General features: G+C 45.4%; 1 long non-coding RNA gene across 1 annotated transcript; it reads left to right on the top strand.

The window, feature by feature from the left end:
* Window positions 1-8,920: 8,920 nt before the first annotated feature.
* On the top strand, window positions 8,921-11,777 carry LOC135968286 (uncharacterized). The gene is made up of 2 exons (XR_010582949.2): window positions 8,921-9,060; window positions 11,026-11,777. It is a non-coding gene; the product is annotated as an uncharacterized lncRNA (long non-coding RNA).
* The last annotated feature ends 1,616 nt before the right edge of the window (window positions 11,778-13,393 follow it).

The raw sequence follows: 13,393 nt of genomic DNA, 5'->3' as shown, positions 1-13,393 counted from the left end.
ATTCGATTCTTTCTCTTCCCACATCCACTTGTTCCCAAGATGGTGTGAGCAGTTTAATCAGGATCATACTCCTCCGGTTTATGTGACTGTATTTTTAGATGAGCATTTCTTTCTTTCAGTTTCCTTCTTTTACAATGCTGTGCCAAAATAAAAAAGGAGATGGCGGAGTCTCTTTCACTTCACATGAATCACATTGTTGTATCCTATCCAGTCAATACCATCAAAGTCAGTGTCAGATAAAAGAACAGGCTTCAAGCTAAAAGCAGCACTGCACTGAGAAAACCAAAGCCATGAACGCACTTCCAGTACACCCACCACTCTATCCTCAAGAAGACCAGCACCTGTGCCTGTTCCCCACCCATCACTGCGTCTTAGTCTGTTTGGGCTGCTATAATAAAAAGGCATAGACCGAGTGGCTTACAAACAACAGCTCTTTATTTCTTACAGTTCTACAGACTGGGAAGTCCAAGACCAAGGCACCAGCAGATTCCACGTCTAGTAGGGGTTTGCTTTCTTGTTTATCGATGGTACTTTTTTGCTGTGTCTTCACACGGTGGAAGGGACTACCTAGCTCTCTGGCATCTCTTTTATAAGGGCCTGAATCCCATTTATGGCCTAATCACCCTCCAAAGCTCCCACTTTCTTTTATTTACTTATTTATTTTTGAGATTGAGTCTCGCTCTGTCACCCAGGCTGGAGTGCAATGGCATGGTCTTGGCTCACTGCAGGCTCCGCCTCCTGGGTTCAAGCAATTCTCCTGCCTCAGCCTCCGGAATAGCTAGGATTACAGGCGCCTGACACCATGCCCGGCTAATTTTTTTTGTATTGTTAGTAGAGATAGGGTTTCGCCATGTTGGCCAGGCTGGTCGTCAACTGCTGACCTTGTGATCTGCCCGCCTCGGCCTCCCAAAGTGCTGGGATTACAACCATGAGCCACCGCGCCTGGCCAGCCCCTACTTTCTGATAGTATCACCCTGGGGATTAGATTTGAATTTGAACCAACATTCAGACCACGACACTATGGTTGAAGTGTCCCTCCCCCTATCCAAGGCTGGACCCTCCTCTTGGGTCCTGCTTGTCTATTCACGGGCACCGCTCCAGGCTCTTCCTTGTGCCATTCCTTTGCTCAGTTTTTCCTTCCATCTTAAAAAAAAAAATTAGATTGACCCTACTCTGGGTTTTACTTCATTTCTGTGCTCCCTTTATAGCAAAATATCTCAAAAGAGTAGTTAGTAGTCTTCCCAAATCCTGCCTTCTGTTCTCTTAAATATGATGTGTGTGAGCTTTTGATCCTGAAACTTCACCAGAATTACTCTTGCAAATGTCACCAATGACCCCCATGTGGTTTACTTGACCTATGGGTAACATTTGGCAGTTTCTCACTCCTGCCTCTGGGAAACTATTCGCTTGACTTTGGGGGTACCACATTCTTCTGGTTTTCTCTGCTGCTTTCCTCCCTTTAATCTGTTTTATTTGCTGTATCCATCTCATCTTGCTGACCTCTTGCTTGGAGTACCCATAGCTTCAACCCCGGATGATCTCATCCATGGTCATAACTTTAAATATTATTGTATTAACTGTGGTGGTTTTTATTTTCTATATGCTGATGCTTTGACATCTGGGGCCTGGCTGACCCTGGAGGGACTGCTTCTCCCAGGGTTAGCCAATTCCTGGAGGTAGTAAACAACTCTCTCAAATGCAAACCAAACCAAGCCAGAGCCCATATTCTCCACCATTTCCTCATCTGAGCTGTCACGCCCTGGGCCACTGTCCATCTGCTTTAACCACCCCAGGACCAGATACCAGACAACGAGGGACAGCCCCTACACCCAGAGCCCACTGAAATTACACTAACTAGCCAATCGAAATGCTCACTCTGCCTCACCCATTCTTTCTCAGGGAAACCACAATGAAGGCTCTTGCCTGCAATTTCCCCCTCTCTCTCCTCTGCCCTCCCATCTCACTTTGGTGCTTCCCCGTGTGGCCCTGCTTGGCCTTCCATGCCGCCTGTTTCTAGGGATCTCTGAGTATAATACGCTTCTTCCTTCATGACAGTCCTGTGCACCCCTGTGTATCTTACCATGACTAATTAAAACAAATCTCAGGTACCCTTAAAACAATAAACACACAACACACACTTTAAACTTACATTTCTGTCCCAGACTTCAGTACACTCCTGATGCATATATCCATCTGCCTGCAGAACATCTCCACTATATTCAAGTAGTATCTCAAACTTAACATATCCAGTCCCTGATCATCCACTGTTCCCGCCAAACCTGCTCCTCCTGCAGTCTTTCCCATGTCACTTAACGATAAGTCAATCTTTCCTGTTGCTCAGTCCAAAAGAAGGATGTCATCATTTACTCCTCTCGTTCTCCTGTACCTCTAGGCCATCCGCAATTTTTTTTTTTTTTTTTTTTTTTTGCTCTGCCTTCAAGTGATGTCTAGGACCCATCCTTCTTTTACAATGCCATGCCAAAATATAACCCACTGTTGCTATGTCAGTCTTCAGCCAATAAAAATGTACCTGGAACACTGTATATGCTCAATAAACATTTATTGGATGACTTTCACAGTAAATGTATCTATTCATTTTATGATCTCATTAAGTGATAAATTAATGCATGCCCTACTTTGTTACAAATGAGATAATATTATACTTTATTTCAATCTTATTGTGTCCGGAATTGGTGGGTTCTTGGCCTCATTGACTTCAAGAATGAAGCCGTGGACCCTCGCGGTGAGTGTTACAGTTCTTAAAGATGGTGTGTCCGGAGTTTGTTCCTTCAGACGTTCAGATATATCTGGAGCTTCTTCCTTCTGGTGGGTTCGTGGTCTCGCTGGCTTCAGGAGTGAAGCTGCAGACCTTCGTGGTGACTGTTACAACTCTTAAAGGCAGTGCATCTGGAGTTGTTCGTTCTTCCTGGTGGGTTCATGGTCTCCCTGGCTTCAGGAATGAAGCTACAGACCTTTGCGGTGAGTGTTACAGCTCATAATGGCAGCGTGAACCCAAAGAGTAAGCAGTAGCAAGATTTATTGCAAAGAGCAAGAGAACAAAACTTCCGCAGTCGGGAAGGGGACCTGAAGGGGTTGCCCCTGGCTGGTTCTGGCAGCCTGCTTTTATTCCCTTATCTGACCCCACCCACATCCTGCTGATTGGTCCGTTTTACAGAGAGCTGATTGATCCACTTTACAGAGGGCCGATTGGTCCGTTTTGACAAAGTGCTGATTGGTGTATTTACAATCCTTGAGCTAGACACAGAGTCACAGAGTGCTGGTTAACTAGACACAGAGTTAGCTAGATACAGAGTACCAATTGGTGTATTTACAAACCTTGAGCTAGACACAGAGTGCTGATTGGTGCATTGACAATCCTTGAGCTAGACACAGAGTCACAGAGTGCTAGTCCGCCAAGTCTCCACTAGGTTAGCTAGATACAGAGTACCAATTGGTGTATTCGCAATCCCTGAGCTAGACACAGAGTGCTGATTGGTGTACTTACAAACCCTGAACTAGACACAGAGTGCTGATTGGTGCATTTACAAACCTTGAGCTAGACAGAGTGCTGATTGGTGCATTTACAATCCTTGAGCTAGACACAGAGTTACAGAGTGCTAGTCCTCCAAGTCTCCACTTGGTTAGCTAGATACAGAGTGCTGATTGGTGCACATAGGATCCTCCAGCTAGATATAAAAGTTCTCCAAGTCCCCATCCAGTTTAGGAGCCCAGCTGGCTTCACCCAGTGGATCCTGCACCAAGGCTGCAGGTGGAGCCCAGTCGTGCCTGCACTCCTCAGCTCTTGGGCTGTGGATGGGACCGGGCGCCACAGAGCAGAGGGCAGCACCGGTTGGGGAGGCTCAGGCTGTGTGGGAGCCCACCGCAGCGGGAGGGGCTCAGACATGGCAGGGCTGTAGGTTCTGAACCCTGCCCCACCGGGGAGGCAGCTAAACCCCATGAGAATTTGAGTGCAACGCTGGCGGGCCAGCACTGCTGGGGTACCCAGGGCAACCTCCACAGCTGCTGGCCTGGGTGCTAAGCCCCTCACTGCCCTGGGCCAGCAATGCCCACTGGCCGCTCCATGTGCAGGACCCACCAATCCTGCACCCATGGCCGTGCCCGTCGGAACTCACACTGGTCCGCAAGCATGGCGCACAGCCCCGGTTCCCACTGGCGCCTCCCGCTCCACACCTCCCGGCAAGCAGAGGAAGGAGGCTTCCGCCTCAGCCAGCCCAGAGAGGGGCTCCCACAGTGCCGTGGAAGGCTGAAGGGCTCCTCAAGTGCTGCCAGAGTGGAAACCGAGGCTGGAGGGGGCGCTGAGAGTGAGGGCTGCTAGCACATTGTCACTTCTCATTATTAGACTTGATATCCGGATGTAGCCTGAGCCCTTCAGATCAAGATGAGATTGTTTGAAGTCTAATTTCATTCTTGGTTAGACGTTCAATGCCGTTCCAAAGATTTCCACAAATTCCCAAGGACCGAGTCTCATGGTCACTGTCAACTCCAGCTTCCACGGAAATGGCTAAGTCTATGGATGGTTTTACCATTGTGTGCCTTTTGACCCTTTCTACAACATTGAAGTTGACACCTGATTCATTTTTCATTCTCACGAACCATTTAAAGTATAGCCCAACTTACTGAATAATTGTGTTTCATAGAGAAGGACTTTATATTGCAGAGACACAAATGATTTCAAATTGAGCACTATGAGTCATTATTCTGCATCCACTTACCACTGAGGTTTTCTAAATGACCACTTCCCTCTACAGGGTCCTCAACCTCACACACTTTTTCTCTCTCTGCCTTCCCAATCTCCTTCCTCGATTGCTACTCCACCCCCCTTTAAAATTCTCATTCTTTTCAGAAGCAGAATAAATGGCCCTTCCATGTTACAAGATCTTCCTCTGAAGATGGTAGTCAGTTTTTTAGTGTTTTTTTTTTAATTATGAATTACTTTTTATTATGAAAAATTTCAACATATAAAAATATGAATAGAACAATGAATACACAACACACCATCCAGATCTAGTAATACTAATATTTTGTCGTATTTGCTTCATCTGTATTTTTATAGATATTATGACACTGTACTCTTAGCATCATCTTCAAAGAATGAGTACATTCTCTTACATAACCACTATGCGATTTCCACATCTGACATTTTAACATATTTCTTAATGTCATCTAATATCTAGTTCATTTTCAAATATCTCCACTTGTCTGCCAAGCAGTTGTGGTTTGAAACAGATTTTGTCTCAAACCTATATTTTAAAGAGCATCCTGTTGTGAAGCATCTTAATATGGTTGCATGCTTTTCCTGACGCTACTCTTTCTACAAAGTAGAGACAAACACCAGTGGTCGAATGCTCTCTATTAAATTACCTGTTGCAGTAAATCAATACCATTAAAGTGGGGTCTCTATTTTACACAGCTGTTTAACCACATGAGATGGATGAACTCATTTGTTAAATTGGGATCTGTAAACAAAAACAAACGGGAGGAAGAGCAACAGAGACAATGAGTAATGGAAACACAGTTTCCAGACTGCCGAAGCCAGGGCTTTACTAGAAAATATCTGCAGCCCTGAGGAAAGGCTTTCGGGGTTCCTGTGACTGTTACCTAGCAACAAGCCCATCGTGCAGGGCACAGTGGAGTCCAGTTTAACAGGGCTCAGGAAGAACACGTGGGCAACAGCACCAAATTTCTTCTTTTATACTATGTTAATAACTCAGGTCCATGACAGGCTCTTACAGGGGCGGGTGTCTGAAGAAATCATCCCTGAATAATGCTTTCCCCATGTTAAGCCCTTAAAGGAGAAAAATGGCTTTAGCTTAATTCACTGTGCACATGTCATTACTTATTTGTCCGTATATCCATCTGATAAGAGTTAAATATACCATATGAAAAAGAAAATCATCCAAGCTCAAATTAGTTTTGATGCATGGTGTAAGGCTCAGAGATCCATTCAAATTCGTTCCTAATAGCAAATGAAGTCTGTATCACAGATTTAGTTATTATTAATTTTTTTTTACTTTAGAAATTGCTTTTAAGTAAATGACTGCATTTTTTCAGATTTGCCCTCTTTCTTCTATTAGGGTGTTCATCTGAGCTGACTGGATTGCTTTTCTGTCATCTGTTTTTGCGTAAGATTTGTCAGGGAAAAAGTTGTGTTTCCATAGTGCAGTATTTCAACAGCACAATTATACCAATGGTCTTTCTTTAGTAACAATATTCCCCTTTAAAAAATGCTCAAAATGCTTCTCTAATGTTGCTTCTCTTTACCTTTTAACTAAGTCAAGCTAAGACGTGCATTAGCCAGAATCAGGACAGGAACCCAAATTTCTTGATCCCTGGTCTAGATTTTCATTGATTTAACTTTTTTTTTGTTTTTTTCAAATATATTGAGGCTGTAGAAACTCATTTGCCTGGAATTATGTCCTGAAATCCCAAAGTTCTGCAGATAATGAACGTGGGACTTAGAACTTAGTTAAAAGGCCATTTTGGTCCAATTGTGTCCAGAGCCCTGAGGGTGGGTTCGTGGTCTGGCTGACTTCAAGAAAGAAGCCCCAGACCTTGGTGGTGAGTACTACAGCTCTTAAATATGGCATGGACCCAAAGAGTGAGCAGCAGCAAGGTTGTTGTGAAGTGGCAAAGAGCCAAAGTACAGAGCTTCCATGGGACCCGAGCAGACTGCTGCTGCAGGCTAGTGCTGGCCAGCTTTTATTCCCTTGTTGTCCTCTCCCATGTTCTGTTTCTGTCCTGTTAGTGCCTTTTTTCAATCCTCCCCACGATTGGCTACTTTTAGAATCCTGCTGATTGGTGCATTTTACAGAGTGCTCATTGGTGCATTTTACAGAGCACTGATTGGTGCATTTTACAGAGTGCTGATTGGTGCATTTTACAATCTCCTTGTAAGGCAGGAAAGTTCCTGATTGGTGCATTTAACAATCCTCTTGTAAGAAAAGTTGCCCAAGTCCCCACTCTACCCAGGAAGTCCAGATGGCCTCACCTCTCACAATGACTGTATTTCCATTTTTTTGGAAAAAATAATTTCTATTGATATTGAGGACACTCTGAGATTCCATAATAAGAGCAAACGTTTCTATATGACTTACTATTCTGTAGGGACTGTTCTAAGTTTTTTAAGTGAGTTCTCATTTAATCCTCACAACAGTGCTGTGAGATAGACACTATCATGATCCTCATTTTATACATGAGGAAACTGAGCCACAGAGGGTTTAAATAACTTGCTCAAGGCTGTGGCGCTTGTATTTGAACCTAAGCAACATAGCTCCCAAGTCCATGCGCTTAACAACTATACCATCCTCTGCTTTTACATTGGTTATTCATTCATTCATCCAATGAACCTTTTTGTTTTCTTTTCTTTTCTTTTTCGAGACTGAGTCTTGCTCTGTCGTCCAGGCTGGAGTGCAATGGCGCGATCTGGGCTCACTGCAACTTCCACTTCCTGGGTTCAAGAGATTCTCCTGCCTCAGCCTCCCGAGTAGCTGGGACTACAGTCGTGTGCCACCACACCTAGCTAATTTATTTTTTATTTTTTGTTTTTAGTAGAGACAAGGTTTCACCATGTTGGCCAGGCTGGTCTCGAACTGCTGACCTCTTGATCTCCCTGCCTCAGCGTCCCAAAGTGCTGGGATTACAGGTGTGAGCCACCATGCCCGGCCCATCCAACGAATCTTTGTTGTGAGCACTGGAAACTCGATGGCAAGAAATGGACACTGTCCCTGCCCTCAGAAGATTATCCTCAAGTCTGATGGATATAATAGCCCAATGCTATACAAGTGGTTGCTGTCTTGTGTCACCCTGTGTAGATCAAACTATTATAAACCTCCAGGTATGTCACTGCCAAATTTTCAAAGACTACACTTTTCATTGCAGATGTGACTCATTGTCTTAGTCTGTTTTTGTGTTGCTATAAGGGATTACCTGCAGCTGGACAATTTGTAAGGAAAAGAGGTTTATTTGACACACAGCTTTGCAGACTATACAAGAAGCATGGCGCCAGCATCTACTTCTGGTGAGGGCTTCAGAAACTTCCATGCACAGCAGAGGGGGAAGGAGATCGGGCATCACCAGGCAAGAGAAGAAGCAAGAGATAAAAGGGAGGAGGTACCAGGCTTTTTTAAAACTATCAATTCTCGTAGGAACTATTAGAGTGAGAACTCACTCGCTACTGGGAGGACGGCACCAAGATGTTCATGTGGGATTTACCCCCATGATCAAAGCCCCTCCACCAGGCCCCACCTCCACCATGGGGGATTGCACTTCAACATGAGACTTGGTAGGACCCAACTGTATCCAAACCATAGCGCTCATCATCCGTTCATCCATCCATTAAGTCATTTTTCACACATTTATTTGGCACATTTGCTATGTGTCAAATGCTGGGTCAAGGTACGTTGAGGGTACAGGGATGCTCAAGAACACTGCTGCAGAGAACACTGCTGCAGAGAACACTGCTGCAGAGAACACTGCTGCAGAGAACACTGCTGTAGAGGATTCTCCAGCTGGTGGGTTAAGGAGCTGCCGTCTCCTGCTTCTCTGCCTGTGGAGGAATAAATGTGCAATGGATATATGCAATTTTTTTGCTGTAGGATTTATAGGAAGACTGCCTAGAAATACTTTTGCTCCAAACTCCTCTCAGGCAGGGCTCACACCTCCATGGAGCACTCAGCTACTAACTTATCGAAACCATTAGTACTCCCAACTGACACAACTCAGGGCCACCCTTTACAATCATCACTAACCAAAGAGCCACATGCTTCTGAGTGTTGTTTAATATGCTGTTGTAATATGGAAATAAGAGGCCTTGAGGGGTCCTGGGAGCCTGTGTGGGGGCTGTCAGTGCCCCATCCATATCCTTCTCCCCTCACCACTTTGGAGCCCTGGATTTCCAGCTGCCAGCATGTACATTTCTTCTCCCATAAGTGTTCTCTGGCTGCCATGGGATCCATGACTCCTGGGACAACTCAGCCAATTACAGATGGCGGGACCCTCAGAAGTGCATCTGCTACACCAGCTCCTGGATTTCCACAGCAGGTTAGAGCTGCGGGTACCTATAGTTGTAACTCACTTGACAAGGAACCCTTTCTTGTCTGCCATTCTGTTTCTGTCTTGCTTTCTGTCCTACAAGTGCTCTCTGAATCTCATATCAAATAAACTAATTGCACTTAAATCCTAGTCCTGGGGATTATTTCTGGGGCCCCAAACTAAGACTTGGGGCACAGTCTGAGTATTCGTATTCTAGCAGCTTGATGGGGTTCTTGTGCTGTTTGCATCAGCCCTATTCACTCATGTGGCCATCACAGGCAGCTCTGTTCCATGAAAGACCTTTACTTTCTTGCAGAAAGCATCATGTCTTACTTTAAACAAAGACCAAGAACCCTAAACAGATGTAGATTTGTCTTTTAGAAGCTTTCATTCTCAATGACTCCCACCAAAACTTGACTTTCCTGTGTCTTTATTAACTCATTTCATTCTTTAAGGGCAGTGGCACGATCTTCGCTCACTGCAACCTCTGCTTCCCTGGTTCAAGTGATTCTCCTGCCCCAACCTCCCGAGTAGCTGGGATTACAGGCACCTGCCACCACGCCTGTCTAATTTTTGTATTTTTAGTAGAGACGGGGTTTCACCATGTTGGCCAGGCTGGTCTCAAACTCCTGACCTCAAGTGATCTGCCTGCTTTGGCCCCGCAAAGTGCTGAGATTCTGAATTTCATTCTTGATACACTGTTTTGAGAGTCCAGGGTGGTCTGATTATGAAGAGTTTCAGTGGGTTTGTTTTTAGTGCCCTTCGTCTTCAGGTTATAATAGTTTGGGAGGCAAAATCATTAAGAGTGTTATTGTTTTGTGATTTGCTCACAAATGAAATCAGTCTTGAGGTTACCTTCCCTGAGATGCCAGTGGTCTGAGGACACATCTCTCCCTACACGTCTACACATCTTCTATGATGGGAAAAAATTCTGCTGGGTTTAAGAAGCGACACTGAAATATTCCAGGACACATTGATATATTTTTTAACCAGAATGGTGTCAGTCTAGAGAAAAACTGAGATGTACTGTGTTAACATCAGTTAAATCAAGGAAGAAGGCAGGCATCTGAAGACAGAAATGATTGAAGGGTTAGCAGGAGGCAAAGTTTGCAGAGGGTAGGAGGAAAGCCGACAAAGGAGGAAGAGAGAGACGAGCAGGAGATAGGACCAAAAAACCCAGTTTTCTCTCTGCTTTGCTCTTCTGCATTTGGTCTGTGTTTGGAAAACAAAAGCGAAAGAGGAAAAGGCATAGACAATCAAATTTCCCCAAAGCAGAATGGATGGCAGTCCAAGACTCTGTGTGGAGCCTCATGCTTCATCCCCAGGGCACTTCAAGTGTCACAATAATTACTGCCCTCATAGCTGCACCATGGCTTTTGTTTCTTATCACATTTCACACAGGTTGATAATGTCAAAATTAGAGACTGTTTTGACTCTGGGTTTATTAAGTGGTTGCCTGAAGTTTCCTTGAAAATGAGAGGTAGCTGGCCGGGCGCAGTAGCTCGTGCCTGTAATCCCAGCACTTTGGGATGCTGAGGCAGGTGACTCACCTGAGGTTAGGAGTTCGAGACCAGCCTGGCCAACACAGTGAAACCCTGTCTGTAGTAAAAATACACAAAATAGCTGGCCTTGTTGGTGGGCGCCTGTAATTCCAGCATCTCAGGAGGCTGAGGCAGGAGAATCGCTTGAACCCGGGAGGTAGAGGTTGCAGTGAGCCGAGGTCGCATCATTGCACTCCAGCCTAAGCGACAGAGCAAGATTTCATCTAAAAAAAAAAAAAAAAGGTAGCCAAGATTAGCATTTCTTTGGGTTCTATCTTATAATTGCTTTCTTTTCTATATTTTGCTACACCCCCTTTTTCCCTCAGGGCTGAAAAGTGACAAAAGGAGTTTTATCACCCTACCTCTTTCAATATTATTTAACCAAAAAGTGAACTGTAGCAAAGCAAATGCTTTCCTGTTTTCAAATGTGCAGGCATCCTATCATCAACGGAAGTCAATTTCATCCGCCTGATGGGAAAACACCACATCCTTCATAAATGGAATCGCCCCCTCTGAAACCGACGTTCCACACAAGCAAATGACCAACTGTGCTGGCGCTGGTGCAGGATTAAAGATGATGATCCCATCTCATGTTCCTACCACCGCTCATCATTTCTAAGCCATCATCATACAGAAACCACTTGATCTGCTTCTGATTCGAGTCTCTTCGCAGATGGAAGCGTCATGGCCAGGGACACCAATAGCTCACAGCCCCTGCCTGCCTGTGAGGAAGGAAACATCCAGCCCAGAGCCTGGGATAAATTTTGCTCTGCAGAAATCGCCCTGAGATATTAAATGTCCACAAAGAGCAGATGGGAGCCTTGCTTCTCAGAGTTCTTCCTCCAAAGGCCTCTCACTTCCAGCATCTGGGAATTAGCCCTGACCCCCTCTGAAGGAGGAAAGGCTGAGTTGATTTTGTTTCTGTTCCAGTCGGAGGCTTTGCTCTGACTCCAACTCAGAAGGGTGGGCCACAGCCTGGGTGGGAGCAGAAAGGTTCTCTTTATAGCCCTGCTGCTGGTGTGGGCTGCTCTTTTCACTCTCTGGACCTGTCTCCCCATCTGTGAAATGGGGCAAGGATGCTGACCGCAGATAAATCTTTGAGATTGAATTTCTGTGTTCAGGGCTTTGAAATCAAGAAGAAAAGGGATAATTTGATCATAAAGCATTGTTAGTATTTTGCACCCACTTCTGCCTGTACTCTATTGTTCTCTGCTATAGAATCTTCTCCAGGGTTTCCTTCGGAAACTGTTGCTGCTGTCTGACAACACCCAAACGGCTCAGCCTCCGGCTTCCAGTGTCTCAGAAGGAGACTGTCCGTATAGCATGGACACAGCCTAGTTAGCTGCACCGAGAATTTTGCTCATTAATACATGAAAACTTGAAAACACATACAGAGTTAGTGATTTCCCATAAATACTGGGACGATTTCTGCTTTAGAATGAAAGCAAAAGACCTCCTTCACCTTATGTCCCATTACAATGTATGCGTGCTGGTCATTTTACCTTTCTGTAAGAAACCCAAGGGACAGAGGGGCCGGAGGCTGTGCTGCTCCCAGTGGCTGCGGTTCTTGGAATTTATGAGGTTGGAAGGCTGTCAGCTATTCAGAATCACAGAGCTCAGGGGCTGACAGCGACGGGAAGGGAGTCTCTTTACTATCACCTCTCATACATTGCCTCCATAAATAGCTCTTTTTATTATTATTTCTGCTGTTTGTAGATTTAGTTTATGGATGTGGTTAATGCTGCATCTGAATGTTAAGGGAATTACTATCCTTGTTAAGATTCTGACCTATTGGGGAGATTTGCTTAGGCTTTTTTTTTCCCCACAATAAACACATCTGGTAGATGGCAAGGGGCTCATTTTTCCCCAGATGCCCTGGTGAGTGTTTGGGGGGAGTGACTTTTCAGCACCAAAGACAGCATTACCTCCAACATTTAACGTGCTTTGATGTTGGCTGAGGAAGGTGATCATCCCTGCCTGTGCCTGATGGGGGGCGGAGGGGAGCCCTGCTGCAGCGCGGCTCTGTGCTGTCCTCTGCAGGCTGTTTCTGGGCATCTATTCTCCAAGAACAATGACGGGGCTGCAAAGACAAATCCCAAAGCCAAGAGGGGCCAAGTGCATGGGGGGTGCACAAACCAACACCCCACAAAGCTACTGTCAGTGCCCGTCACCTGTTGAGTGATAGACACATCCTCTTCTTGTCCCAGGGAGGCAGGTCTCTGTGTAGAGTGGTGACCAGCTGCGGTGTGAGGGCTTCATTGGGCTCTTGGTCAGAGTAGTGCTAGGCAAGGTGTGGGGATCAAAGACTGGATTCCTGAATGAGGTTGATTTGATCCTTAGGACTATGTCAGCCATTTGAAGAGGCAGTTTTGGAAGGATGAGGTACTCACCTAGTAATCGAAATCCTGACTGACTACTCCCAATGCTCTTAATAACAGTATTTCATAGAATCACAGGGACAGGGCCAAGGCATGCGTGTCTGTGCATGTTTGTGTGCCGGTGTGCGCATGTGTATGTTATATGGACTTGTGTGCATGTGTGCATGTGTGTATGGGTGTGTGCACCTGCCTGTGCATGTGTACACGTGTGTAGGTGTGTGCACATGCATATGTGTGCATGTGTGTGCCGGTGTGTGAGATTTCTCAGCCAGAGCTCTTTTCTGCCGTGTATCTAACAGCCTACACCTCCTCCCTACTGGAGCGTCCATAGGCACCGTCAGCACGATAACCTCAAAACCCATTCCATGTTGTTTTCCTTTAAATCTGTTCTTCCTTTCCCTTTTTTCAGAAAACCATATGCTC

Source organism: Macaca fascicularis, chromosome 18 (assembly GCF_037993035.2).
Source record: "Macaca fascicularis isolate 582-1 chromosome 18, T2T-MFA8v1.1".
NCBI classification, from domain to species: Eukaryota; Metazoa; Chordata; class Mammalia; order Primates; family Cercopithecidae; genus Macaca; species Macaca fascicularis.
The sequence above is the reverse complement of the archived record's forward strand: the minus strand, read 5'-3'. Positions and strand labels throughout refer to the sequence as shown.